Source organism: Charadrius vociferus, unplaced genomic scaffold, assembly GCF_000708025.1.
Source record: "Charadrius vociferus isolate BGI_N301 unplaced genomic scaffold, ASM70802v2 scaffold244, whole genome shotgun sequence".
NCBI classification, from domain to species: domain Eukaryota; kingdom Metazoa; phylum Chordata; class Aves; order Charadriiformes; family Charadriidae; genus Charadrius; species Charadrius vociferus.
Genome location: NW_009648822.1, coordinates 1,974,282 through 1,987,900, shown reverse-complemented (window position 1 = coordinate 1,987,900; position 13,619 = coordinate 1,974,282). Strand labels below are relative to the sequence as shown.

The 13,619-nt window shown below is 35.7% G+C and overlaps 1 protein-coding gene across 1 annotated transcript in view; it reads right to left on the bottom strand.

The window, feature by feature from the left end:
- Positions 1–13,207, bottom strand: part of MEF2C (myocyte enhancer factor 2C) — a 123,506-nt gene extending 110,299 nt beyond the window's left edge. Inside the window, exon 1 of the mRNA XM_009886854.1 lies at positions 12,730–13,207. The gene's annotated coding sequence lies outside the window, so the exon portion shown is untranslated. The remainder of the gene's footprint in view (positions 1–12,729) is intronic.
- Between the last annotated feature and the right edge of the window lie 412 nt (positions 13,208–13,619).

Here is a 13,619-nt window from a genome sequence, read left to right as displayed (position 1 = left end):
TAAATCCACACTGTCCAAACCCAGGCTGCCATCCTAAACGCTAGAATATCCTTCCTGTGCTTAGCTCTGCTTTCAGACAAAAATACTGTTATATCTAAAACTGACATTAAACAAATAATCTGCTAGTACTCTAGTGTTGCAGGACTAGTGAGCCTGACAAGTTAAATTAGCACAAATGGTGACTGTGTCAGCTTTGCTATTGCTGCTTGTATCCTCTTGTTTTACTATTGAATATTTGGATTGAGAGCCCAAGATGGCTCTAAAAAGGATCATTGAGTTACAGTCTTCAGTATGGAACTGCTACCACAAATAGTGGTAGCTGTGTATTCTCATATTAAAGGAGAGCCTGATCATCTAATAGTTAAAAAGCACTCCCAGCTATTGACTCATCATGGCAGCAGAACTGCATGCTTATGCTCAGGAATGAATTCAGGAATTCTGCTGCTCCAAAATATATCTTTTATTTCAGGTGAAAAGTAACTTACATTATTTCCTTCTTCTGGTTTTTTGTTTGTTTGTTTGTTTTTTTTTTTAAAAAAAAACAACACCAAAACAACCAAACAGTATTCTGATTACAAGGACATAAAAACTCTGCTGAATTTTGCACTGATGTTTTACATACTGTTTTGCTTTACATCTCAGGAATAAGATGTGACTGCCAGCTGAGTAAAGATTAGTATAGCACCTAATAGTCCGAGCAGCTCAAGTCATCTATTTAGAGCATCTGGAAGCCTCATGAGGCCAGCCGTCGAGGCCAGCCGTCTCAGCCTGTTATGTATTCCATATGCAGTGACTATCTAATATTCTGATGGTACTTCAGAACCACATTAGTAAAATGGAATGATTTGGCATTTATAAAACTCATATATATCATTACATAGTACAATTAACATCCAGCAGACAGAAGCTGACATATACTCGCCTAGTCTGAGAAAGCTCTAGAACAGCGTATAATGCACCTTCATATTCCATCTCATTTCAGGATGTGTGAATGGCAGCCACACGTGTACAGACTTTAAACTCCAAGAAGGACTTTGAAAACTGCTTAAGTCTGCTTGTAATGTTCTTGATCAAAGAAGTGGTAGATCTCTACCTATTCCTCCCAGTGCAGTCCAGAAGAGAAGATAAGGAGATCTTCTTTTGAAATGTTCTATTCAAATCGTACCTTTGTCTGGAGCCTGGTATCTTTGTCTAATGAGTCTGGAAAAAGAGTCAGAGTGGAACTGAGAAAAAGAGGTGGATGTTAATTAACAGCATGAATGATAATTCTGTATATAAAGCAGTTTTTAGTAGGTCATCAAGTCAGTGGAGTTATGCTGGAATACATGAGCTAAGGACATGGTTTCGTATATTCTGTTACATCTGAAATACTGTTAAATAAACATTAATATCTGTGGATGTAAGTTCTCTTTGTATTTCTGAAATTGGAATTTCCCGATTATAGTAGAAAGAAAAGCTGTTTCAAGCTCTTGTATAAATACTGGTCAAGACTGAATATCGGTGCAACTTTTTAACTGGAGTTGTTATTCTTCTTCATTAATTCAGGCATAATAATGTGGTCAGGAAGTCAGGTTTGGATTCACACCCACATATTCAACAGGCACATTAACTGTACAAGAAACTGGCTAAAGAGGCATGCGTGCTAGGCCACAAGGTCTTTCCTAAAGGACCACCCAAGCTCTGCTGAAGATGACCGAGAACATGCACATAATGGCTATTTTTGAACTATTTGTCCTCATAAAGGTTTATTAAACACTCTTAGGTAGTCTGAGCAATTTATCGCACCCTGAAGCTGTACTTCCTGTCTCAACCAACCTATAATCAATCCATTACTCATTTACAGCATGCTCGTTGTCCTCATATTCAAACACCTCTTCATGTTTCGAACTCCTACCCTAGATTTCAGAGCTTTGCTAGGCATGGTATGTCTCAGTTCAAGAAACAAACTCAAATGAAAGAATGAGGCCACTAAAAATTACGAGACTGACACAGAGGTATTTATAAAAGATCTAGTCTCACATATTTAGATGAATATACTTGTAAAGATAAAACAGAAGGCACTTTCTTCTTATATATTGTATTTTATAAAGTAAAAGCAAACTTTTCAGACAATGCAACAGGAAAGATGGCATGGAACTGGTTGTTTAAACTGGTTTTACGCTATAGTGCAGACCAGAAACACGGAAAGGCTTGTATTTTTTAAGGAAGAGAGATAAAAGAGCACAAGAAACTAAGTCAATAGTTAAAGAGCTATGGCATTCCAGTGAAACATGACTCAATTACAGCCCTTCATTTGATGAATATTTAATTATCTATACAAAAATGGGATGGCCTCACATTTGGAAACGAGGAGTAGCTTTCTCCCAGAATATTCTATAGCCAACTGATTAAGGACCTTTCCAGAAAGACAGAATTGTGTTTTCTGTGAACTGCTCTAAACTAAAGGTAGGAAGTATTTCAAATCAGCTTTCTCAAATCCTGAATTTCTGCTATAAAAGTTAAACCAGTGCTTATAAAGAATTTATAGACTTAATCTGGGGATATGGATTCCAGTAGACAACAGGACACAACAATGTAAAACCTAAATTCCCCTTTCTCATGTTGCCCTAAGTCCTTTCTAATTATGTGGATACATCCTGGCACGCTGAATAGATTTTAGCTTTTACAGCATCTCAGTAAAGTTGCCAATTTTCATTTGTGTTTTGCCCTTGGAGAACTGAGACACTGCATAACAGACTTGCAGAAAGAAAGTTTGCAACTGCATTTAAAATTACATTTAGGGGTTCTGAGTCCTTTTCTTACATTGTATGCATTGGACTGCTGTATAGCTTTTGCACTTTATTTGAGACTTTTTTACTGGGCATCTATTGCCTCAAATAAAGTACATCTGTCTTTTTAGGGATGATCATTAGTGAATTGTACGTTAAAGATTTACAATATATTTTAAAATTTCACCCTTTATTTTTAAGTTTTGGAATTCCTATTGAAGGATTCTGCTCTCTGGTCTTGGAAATCATCACCGATGGGTTGTGTGCGCTGCTGAAAATTGTTATATTCAAGAAACTTTTTAAAAATTTGGAGCACAATTTGGAACTGAATGTGTTGTATGTCCACTTTTTCAATAAAAAAACTGTATTTTAATCTTAGATATCTAGCTTAGATCACAAAACATGCTCTGTGAACAGATACGATAGTGGGTATTTATTTAACTGTTCTGAATTTAAGATTAGCATTCAGACCAACATATGAAAACAGAACACTGATGATTCTTTTTTTCGCAAGTATCAGCAGGGGAATCTCACTAAACTCTATGTCAATAGGTTCCTTGTGATTTTAAAGAGGTCTTTTTGATATATGTACATTGTACTTTGAACTCATATCTATCAAACATGGAAGCTGCATTTTTGGGATGATGTTTAAATCACAGAGCAATCTTCTGATCCATTAGTGGAACAGCTTCCTCTTTCCGATCACATCTGGAAAACAGTAGAGCGAAAGGAGAGAACAAATACTTTCTTCCTGACCATCCTCAAAATTACTTTTTATCAAAAATCTGTAGAAGTGCTATTCCATGTCCTGTTTGGGGTAGTCAAAGTAGTGATGGTCTCACGACAGGTTTGCCTTTAATCTTATACAGAAAAATGTGGTAGAACATAGTGCTAGTGCTTTACAGACGACATTTAGCGACTTGTAACAGAAGGCAGCACCAGAAAATCACCACTTGTCCAGATACATGACAAGTACTGCTCTTCAAAACAGACCAGAATATCTTTCTTTCGTGTCGTGCCTCTTTGCTGCATCAGATATTGTTTCATATTGCTATTAAGTGACAAAAAAAAAAAAAGAAAAAAAAGAAGTTCGATAAAGAACACACTCTGCTTCCATTGATAAATCCTGGTGCTCTCAATTAAGTATTTTTCTACAGGATTAGAAGCAGAGAAAAAAAACATTCCTATTAGCATTAAAATGCCATGAAAAAATACCACTTCTTCTATTGCTTTCTTTGTATCTGTCATGAAGATTTGCATTATGTCTGTCACCACCGTATCTTATCCCTAATACATTTTTTTTAAAAAACATGAAATTCCAGGAAAGATAGCAGTCAGTAAGGATGCCTTCAAGATGACTGTTCTGCTGATCACCACAGAATATAATACTGAGCTTGTGACAATAGCTACTGGAAACATAACTAAGGTAAATGTAATGTTCTGCATGGGGATTTAAGTACTGGGACTTGTACTGAAGATATATTCTCATTTTGCTCTGTCAATATAAAGTTTTGGAAAAACCACAGAAATATTAGTCCAATTTTCCACTTGTATGACAAGAATATTATAGGAAATGTAGAAGAATATTGTTCTGTTTGTCTCCTATGCACAATCTTTTTTATCACAGCATCAACAATAAAACAGAGATGCCAGATCCTATTGTTATCCCAGTGAAGGTATGCAGATTTCCACCTACGAAGGATATAGGTAGGCATTCTCCATTTCTATAAAAGTAATTACGGGCAGTTCTGCTTTAATTAGGTAGCTCGCCAATCATTCCATCATGTTTCTTTTTAAGAAAAGCCTGGAATATCATTTTCCAATTAATACACATTTTAAAATGTAATTTTAAATTATTTCCAATTACTAACAACACGTCACATAAAAAAAGAGTACTAGTAATCCAACAAGCTTGGGTTATATTATTTTAATGTGCACTCCCAAGAACATTAATGAAATTCTGCTTCATCCTACTTATTTTTAAATGAGCCTACCAGTTCATAGGCTCTTACTAACATTTATGGTCATATTTCTGATCTCTAAAATTTAGGTATGTGTGTTTTGGATGAAGTCGTACATTTTGTATGCCACTGCAAGGATGCATTCCCTGGCTCATTATTCTGACATAAAAAATACGTCATGTAGAAGTTTGGTAAGTGTGCAGTTTCACACTTATTTCATATATTGCAGTAGGGTAATACGCTGTTTTTTTCCTCGTTCTGCTGCTATATCAATTCCTTGTCTGCATATTATACACATAAGCAAGATAAAGGAAAAACTGACCACTTGTCCAGGATTCTGAGAGGAAAACAGGTTCTCATCAAATACTGCTTCAAAGATTAACTCCTTATAGGTATAGAACACATTTAAACAACCATTGTTATTCTTTTGTTAAGACCATTACCCTACATCTGCAAAATTAAGGATTATTCGTAGCAATGCAAATTCTACACACTTCAGTACGAAATTTGTTTGAAAAACCTCTGCAAGATTAAGGTTGTATGTTCAGCTACCATGTATTGTCTACGCTCCTCCATTTGCATACCATCTTACCAAACAGTCCGTAGCCGCGTTCCTCCTAACCTTCCTAAAAGCCTTCCTCCTTTTTTGCTGTTTCTCCCACATCTTATATTCAGTACAGGCAGAAGCGACATCCAGGACACAGATGGACAGAGAAAAAGCAGGCCTGAGGATAAGTGTAGAGGACATACTGTCTCCTGCTGGTTTCACAGAATATCCTCAAACTTTCTCTACGAACTGCCCAGGCATTCCCAAGGGTTATGGCAACCAGAGGGGAGCTGCTGGCGGCACAAGTCTGAAGCTAAAATGCCAGGCTGAAGGGGACACATGGGCCTGCACTACAGGATGGTCACAGAACCGCAGTGTCCTGTTGTTTCTCTACAACACTCCCCCATCATTAGGGACAGCTTTTCCACCTGACTCCAATGAAATTATTTAACAAATCTCCACTAAGAAGTCCATATGGAATTTTTAAATTAAAAGTGCCAGTCTAGCTTCTTAGGTTGGTGGATACATTCTGGAACATCTTAATTTCTGTAATGATCTGACAGTAACTAAATTATTTGGATTAAAATAACGCATTATTCTTTTGAATATAATGTCATATCGCAATATATTGGTCAGTAAGAGGAAGAATTTATTAGAAATCAAGTAAATAGCACATGCTACTATGTTACTTGTTATCTATATTACCAAAAGTAATGTTTCACGTGGACAATGTTCTGCATTATGTTTACTTTTGCAGATGTGTTTTATAAACAATTTCACAATTCTCCCTCCTTGTCCTTTGAACATACTTTGCTAACGGCTATTGATTGACTCTTAAAAGCAAATAGTGAAATTTAACTGAGCATGGGGTCCACAAATGGCATGCGTCCTCTATCTATAAAAGCAAACAGAAATAATGTTATTTTTAATTCCATTCACTTAACTGTACATCTTGTGATCACAGGATGAGAGATAAAAGATAGTAATGTCTAAGGCGGATTCCTGCACTAGCATTTGCTTAATAATAATTTTCATTATAAACTTCACTGAATCAATTATACAGTTGAAGACATAAGAAGCAGGGAAGACCTGTTAGGTTGGATTCTAAGTTTCGTATCAGCAGTGCTTTATAACCTGGGAAATGGAGGCAGAGGAGCTTTATGCCATCTGTTCCATTCCGTCCCTAATCTGTGGACTGCCTTACGGTGAACTTAAATGAAGGCAGCAGACACTGACTTTCCAGGACCTGCTGTACTGGCCAGGATCTCTGAAGCCCTCTCCGCTCAAACTCTTGCAGCCCTGCAATGTCAGAGAAGGTGGCAGAAGGCAGAGATAAGTTCATCTACCCTGCTGAAGCAGGTGACTGCTAAGTCACCTGTTCAGGGAATTACAAAAGGGGCCCAGGCTACAGACCTCACTGGTGTGATTACTGAATCCACCTTGCACGAGAGTGTATTCCATACAATATTAAAATAGACAATTCTCAGATAATTTATCCAGACCTGTTTCTAAATAAGTCAGATAACATTCTTCTAGAATTTCCTCACATATTTCTGCAATCCGAATGTATTCAGTTGTTATTCAGTTGTAAAAAAAAAAAAAAAAAAGGTGTGGGGGGGGATTTCTCAGTGCAGTTCTGTTCAGCTGTATTTCAGAGTAATAGTCCTACACTTGAACTGCCTTAAAAATTCTTTTTGTCTATGCTTTCCTCTATTTCTCTTCCAAATTTACTTTCTCTTTGCAAGGGAAGAAGCAATGTAACTATATCACTTTTGCATGTTAGCTTTCCTGGCTGAATAACGGGTGCCATTTGCATACTTTGAAATACTTTCAAGATGCGAGGAAGTTTAAAGGCTAGGATACTATCTGATGTTTAGTGGCTTAAATAAATGGCAGATCTCGAAAAGGTCTCTTTGCAGTTCAAAACTTATGGGAGAAAAATATGACACTAACAGGGTTGATGGCAGAACACAATCCTAAACCGTGCATTTTTTTAATATATACTAAAACCAAACACTAAATCCCATGACTGAGATCTGCCTATCTAGATTTAAATCTCTGTATTCAGTGGGAAACAATTATTTTATCTGTAAGCAAGCACCTAAATTTACCATATGTGCCTTGAGAAAAAGTCATAATTTTTTATTATTCATATTAACTGGTAAACTTATGATTTTTTAATTGCAAAATAATTTCATTTCTCTTTAAAACTTCCTTAGTAGAACAAGTATCTAGGAATTCCACCCCTTTTCTTGAAAGTCTTAGAATAACAGACTATATTTCTGATGTCATCATTAAATTGATCTCAATACTTTACATAAAACTGTGTGACATTAAAATGTGAAAAAGTGCACTCAGCCCTGTAAGACCGTGCCTGACAGTTCAAATACACGGCTGGGGCCCGCAAGTTTTATTTTGTCTCACTGATGCTAGGTAACTTTTTGAAAATTACACCCTCCGGTCAAAAAAATTAAATGTTCTACTGTTGTATGATATAAATCCAGTATAACTGAATGTTTTTTCAGTTATTCATTAGTTATATGGCCAGACTTAACTTCTAAGAAAATGACACTGTATTTCAGTCTTTACCACTCCAAGCTCTGTTTCAATATTTTATGCACATGAATTCCTTTTCAAAAGTACTGATTATCCACATCTACAATCAAAAGTGTAACGTGTAGGTTTTTGCACATTTGAAGACTGTTCTAGTACAGTTTTCTTGCTTATAGAGCGGTAAAATAACTAGGAACAATTACAAAACCTGGTAACTTAATTATTCTTTAAGGACTGTAATCAGCAAGCATGTATCAGGCTAATCTTTTTCATGTCACTTGGCCGTGAAGTACTTCAGGATATTTCAAACATTTCTATAACTGCATTTATTGCCTATTTCCACGGGCTTATTTTTCGAAACATTATCATACCAAAATTTGAAAAATTTCCATTTGAGCCTCATAAAACATTCTTAAGAAGTTAGTGCAATGCACATAGGAAACAAAAGGAGAAAAAGAAAAAGTACTTTACATGGAACATAAACTTTTCAAAACACAGCTAGGCAAAGCTAAAATGAAAGAAAATAAAAATGTGCTTTCAGTATCCATTAAGATGAAACATCTGAATTTACTGGAGTTTCCTTTCTGATTATAATAACACACACAAAATTAAATACATAAATATTAATTTTATGTATCACATAAGATGAAGACAATGAAAAAAATATGTTTACATTTATGGTTGACTCATTAGTGTTTTATTATCTGAAACACTAGGAGGCATCAGTTGGGTAAAAAAAAAGAGTTCTTTTGAAAAATGGTAAGAAATTAGCATAGAAGTTATCAGCTTCCAAGTTTCATACTTACAAATGTTAAAAGCTGTACATTACAACTAAATTATGCAAATAGCCGAAACTCTCCATTTTCACCGCTAAATCACATATTTAATAATATAGGGACAACATTTAATTTCCTAGCCATTTTCAAACCAGACTACTATGTTCACATACGCAACACAAATTATAGTTTTACATCATATTACATTTTGAAAAATGACAGAATAGAGGTAAACTAAGATGACTTACTTGTTCTGGATTATACTTTTTGATAAATCTGCAAAGCCCTGACACATTTTATGCATTCTCCTCTGCACATAAGCTCTTAATAGGGTAAATGCAGTGAATTTAGTACAGTCCTTGGCACTTTTAAGAACTTTTAATTGCTATTATAGGATATCATCTAGGCAAAAATGTTTTTTAAAAATCCCAGGACAATCATTACTACATTTTAAGTATATTTCCCAAAGGCAGTGACTTAAACAGCTTTTTAAAAAATTTGTATAACAATGCTACAAGTGGCTCTACCTTTTATTATGAAGTCATATGAAACCAGTAATGTAAAAATTGAGTTTCTTTCCTTCAAATTGCATTTAACAATGACTAAGCAACAGAGTTATAGTTGTGTTAAAAAATAATCAATTGAAATTGAAGTGTGCCTTGCCATGCTGCAGCAATCAGCTTTTATCTCTGCCCAATCAAAATGACATGTGAACTGCCTAATCCTTCTTTTGTAAGGCACATAAGACTTTGTTGTCACTGTTGGTTTTGTGAATCGCCTCTATAAGCTGTTCTGATTTCCTAAAGATGACAGATCCTAGTGAACAGCCAAGCTCTACTGCACTGCAGTCAATGAGACAGTGAGATTAAAGTGGAGGACTGAAGACACTAGCTTTTAATCACCTGTCCACATGCAACATTGATCATTAGTTCTGAGAAAATTACCTTAAAGCTGGTCAGAGGACCCAAATAATTGCTTTTAAAACCAGAAAATTAAAAACCTAAATTTTTCAGTTTTTCACTTGTACCATCAGTTGTGTTTGATGACCATAGCTCTTCTAAACCCGTTTTGTTTCTGAATTAAAATATAAAACTAGTTTCATCCTTTTCAAATATCAGAATGCCAACCCTACTCTTAAGCTTGAAGTTTTCTAGCTGTTCCGAACTACATATGTATTTTTTTTTTATTTATTTTATATCTAAGTCGCTATAGAGCCCAAATGAGGACATAGCAAAATCTCTCTGCTGATATCATATAGCAAAATTTAAAAATCTTAAAATACATCACAAATATAACTCCTTTGGTTATTCTTCAAAATGCTGAAGCGGAGACTATAAACTCCTTGAAATTATATATATATTTATGGTCATCTTCATAACCAGTGTTTTCAAAAGAATACCACTACACCTTAGTTGATTTTTGGATAAATTATCATGTAATTTAGAATAATGATGTCCAACAGGTAAAAGTGGAGTCTACATATCAAAAAACAAATGTTTATTCTTTCAAGCACCTAACAGCAGTTAATGATTTCTTGCTCAATGAGACGTAGAAAAATACTTAGCTGTCTCTGATGATAAACAGAACTATTCTGGTGAACAATAAATTAACCTGTTACAGAGAAAAGTGAAATTAAAAGACATGAAGTTGACAAAAGTATTCTATTCACAACTCCTGCTCAGTTTCTACATTTCTATGTAGTTATATTTCTCTACTAAATAGTGAGCTATCAAAATCTTTCAGAAGTAAACTTTTGGGAAAAGCTTCAGAAAGCTTCATTTCTCTTTGTCTATAATATTTTAAATGTTTTAAAAACCAGAACCATTTAAGAGAGGCAACTGTCTGTTTTTGAATATATATGTTCAAGGTACATAAGAGTGTTTATAAAAAAAAAAAAAGAAACATTTTCTGATCCTATATTGAAAGAAAATTCACAGTAAGAAAGTATTTCTGTGAATTTTTTTACGACGCTCCAAAACTAGCAGCTCAGGAACATAACTCTAAAAGACTTAATCTCACATACTACTCATCACTTAGTACCAATTTCTGTAAGGCTTTTAAGTCTAAGTTTCATTTTTTCTTGGTCAAGTAATCTTAAGAGGACACAGACATATCTGATTCCTGCATTCATTTATAGGACATCAAAAGTGACATTCTTTACACCTCTGTCCTAAGAGAGCGATGGGACAGGCAAGAGGTTTAGGTCTCCTAGGGGCCTGATCCTGTCAATTCTTTTTCCTGTGACTTGTTCATTTTCACATAAGTAGTCTCAGCATTGTCAGGGGGACTAGTTGTGTAAGTAGTGTTTGCATGAAAGAAGGTTTTCATGTTCAGTTCACAGAACTATCTCCTCATACTAGCTATGTAGCGCATATTAGTAAAAATATATATAAACAGCAAGTTTATAAAATAAAAGGATGTGTACTACAAGGAACATAAACACCCTGAATTAAGGACCATTCTCTTAAGTTCTTGCTCAAAGAATTTTTCCATTACTGCCAAAGGGACTTAAGGGTGAGCAGAGACTTTAGTATTTGACTCAACATGAATTATGTATTCATTAACATAGAAAGAATAACATAACAGGTATTTTAATAAAACTGATAAAGTAAGAAAGTCTTGTGGGTTTTTTGACTTCATGTTAGGTACCTAAAATCATGTTACAAAAATAGTTCACAAAATAACAAATCCCCAAAGTGGCCATTTGCCTCAGCATTTGAACTGGAAATCAGTATGTATGTAATACAGAGGTTAGAACCGGTTCACAGGTGGTTATATTTCCATGCCCTGCCAAGCCTCTAGGGATTAGAGTTATTATACTCCATATAAACATCTTTACTCTTCAACCACAATACCCGGGAAAGTGCCAATAAAAGAAATCTAGTCACATTTGCATCTAATATAATTGGTTTATCATCCATCTTGTACTTCTTTTAAAGTAAAGATATGAAATTAGGACATTTGCCATTAAGCTGATTGTCAGGTAAGTGCTAGGAAAATGCATTTTGTGTCAAGACAATTCTTTTCTGATCACCAGTAAAATACTGGCAAAGTGCCTTTTCTCTGCTTAATTCTCCTAAATCTTTAGTCTTAAGTTGTGTATTACAGTATTTAATTTCAGGATACTGGTATTTGCTAATAATAATTATTATATACAATAAAGAAGATAGAACTCTTGGATAAAAGACAATGCTTAGGTTCCCACAATGATTCATTAAGTTTTGTTTTGCATTGTGCTGCAGCCTTTTTTTTTTTCTTTTTTTAGAAAAGGAATTATTAGCTTGTCTTTATACTTGTTTTGCTTTTCAGGCTGACAGAAGGTCACACTTAAGTTTTATGGGAAACCCTAAGTATTACAGTTACATAATGCACCAATAGTCTTATAAGTCTCTCATTTACATTAAACTTTATCTTAGCCTGTAAGTAACTGTACTGCAGCTAAACCAGCCAGTTTTGTAAGGCTGATTAGCTCTACTCCCTTGTGTTAAAAATGCAGATTACTCAAAGTACTATGTAAAGACCGAGGTATACTATTCCAAAAGAGGTCTGCAGCCCATGATTTAAATTCCCACATCAGTGCAAGGGGTCTTTCCATCTCAAATATAAGTACTTAAATGAAAGATGTGCAAAGTTAAACACTTGCAAGAATGCATTACCTAAACTCCAGAACTGAAGAGCCTTCATACAATGTTCTTCATACAATTAAGTTAAAGCACATTTCACTCAAACTGGATTGTTTCCTTAGTCTGATAAATCAGGGTGCAAGCACTACAAGGGCATAGCATTTGGTGAACTATTCATATCAAACAAGCTTCAAGCACTGCACAAGATCAAGCACACAAATGATGTAAACTAACTTCATCAAAGTTTAAATGCTTACGACACTGATAGAGACAAGTCTGCAATAATTTACTAGACAGAGAGTTAACTACGTTACTTGTCTAAAAAGTTACTTTTAAGCAATTGACAGTGCAATTGTACACTTAAAAAGTCTGCAAGCAACCTCAATCCCAGTCCACATACAATGACCGATGCATTCTTCAAACGCAATAGGAAATGTACATAGGGCTCTTGTACCTTGCCCGCTATATTTTATTCCGATGCTGAATTTCACATGTACTTACATTATAAACATTTAGCTGTTTGGATGATCAGGCTAGTCCTTGAGATATTTTCCTTTCATAGGAAAAAGAAAAAATCCCTTTACTTCTTCCAGCCTTAAATATTCACCACCTGGTTCAACATGCAGCCTCCTTGAATCACACACACAACCTTCAAAGTCAATCCAATAAGCAGCCAGAAGCCGTCTGGGGTGTGTGTGTGTGTGAGTGTGTGTGTGCGTGTGTGCAGCGTGGAGGAGGAGAAAGTGGCTGAGCTGCTGGTCGGATTAAAAGTAACCGGACTCGTCCTGAAAGCGTCCAGGAAGGAAGTGACAGCAGGCGAATGGGAAAAGGCGAGCAGCTCACAGCCTTTGTAACATCGGGAGGGGAAGGGGGAGGCGAGGAAGGGATTCAAACTACACGCCTGATGAGGTGTCCTTCTCTGCTTCGCTCCCTCTTCCTCCCTTTTCTTCTCCTTCTCCTCTCTATTTCTCTCTCTCTCTCTCTCCCACAATCCCAAACGAATGACTCTCTCCTCCCGAGCTGGAGAAATAATCAGTTTCACTCTTGCAAAAAGGGGGCGGGATCAGATCCCGAAAGCGTTTTAATAAAACAAACATAGAGCAGCAGCAGCGGCAGCAGCTCCTTTCCTTGCCCCTCTAGTCTAAACTAGATTGATAAATTACTCCACTACACTACTTTAATTATGTATATGGTATGCAGAATAAATCACTGAACATCAGCACCTCAATCAAGCACTTTTTAAATGATAATTGCATCTTGGGTGAATCAATCTTTCCATTCCTGACATTTTGCTAATTTTAGTTTTACGGTGGGGGTAATGGCATATGCCACACGCAAACCTAATGACAATCCTTTATTACACCCCGGCGAAGACAACACGGCGACCCGGT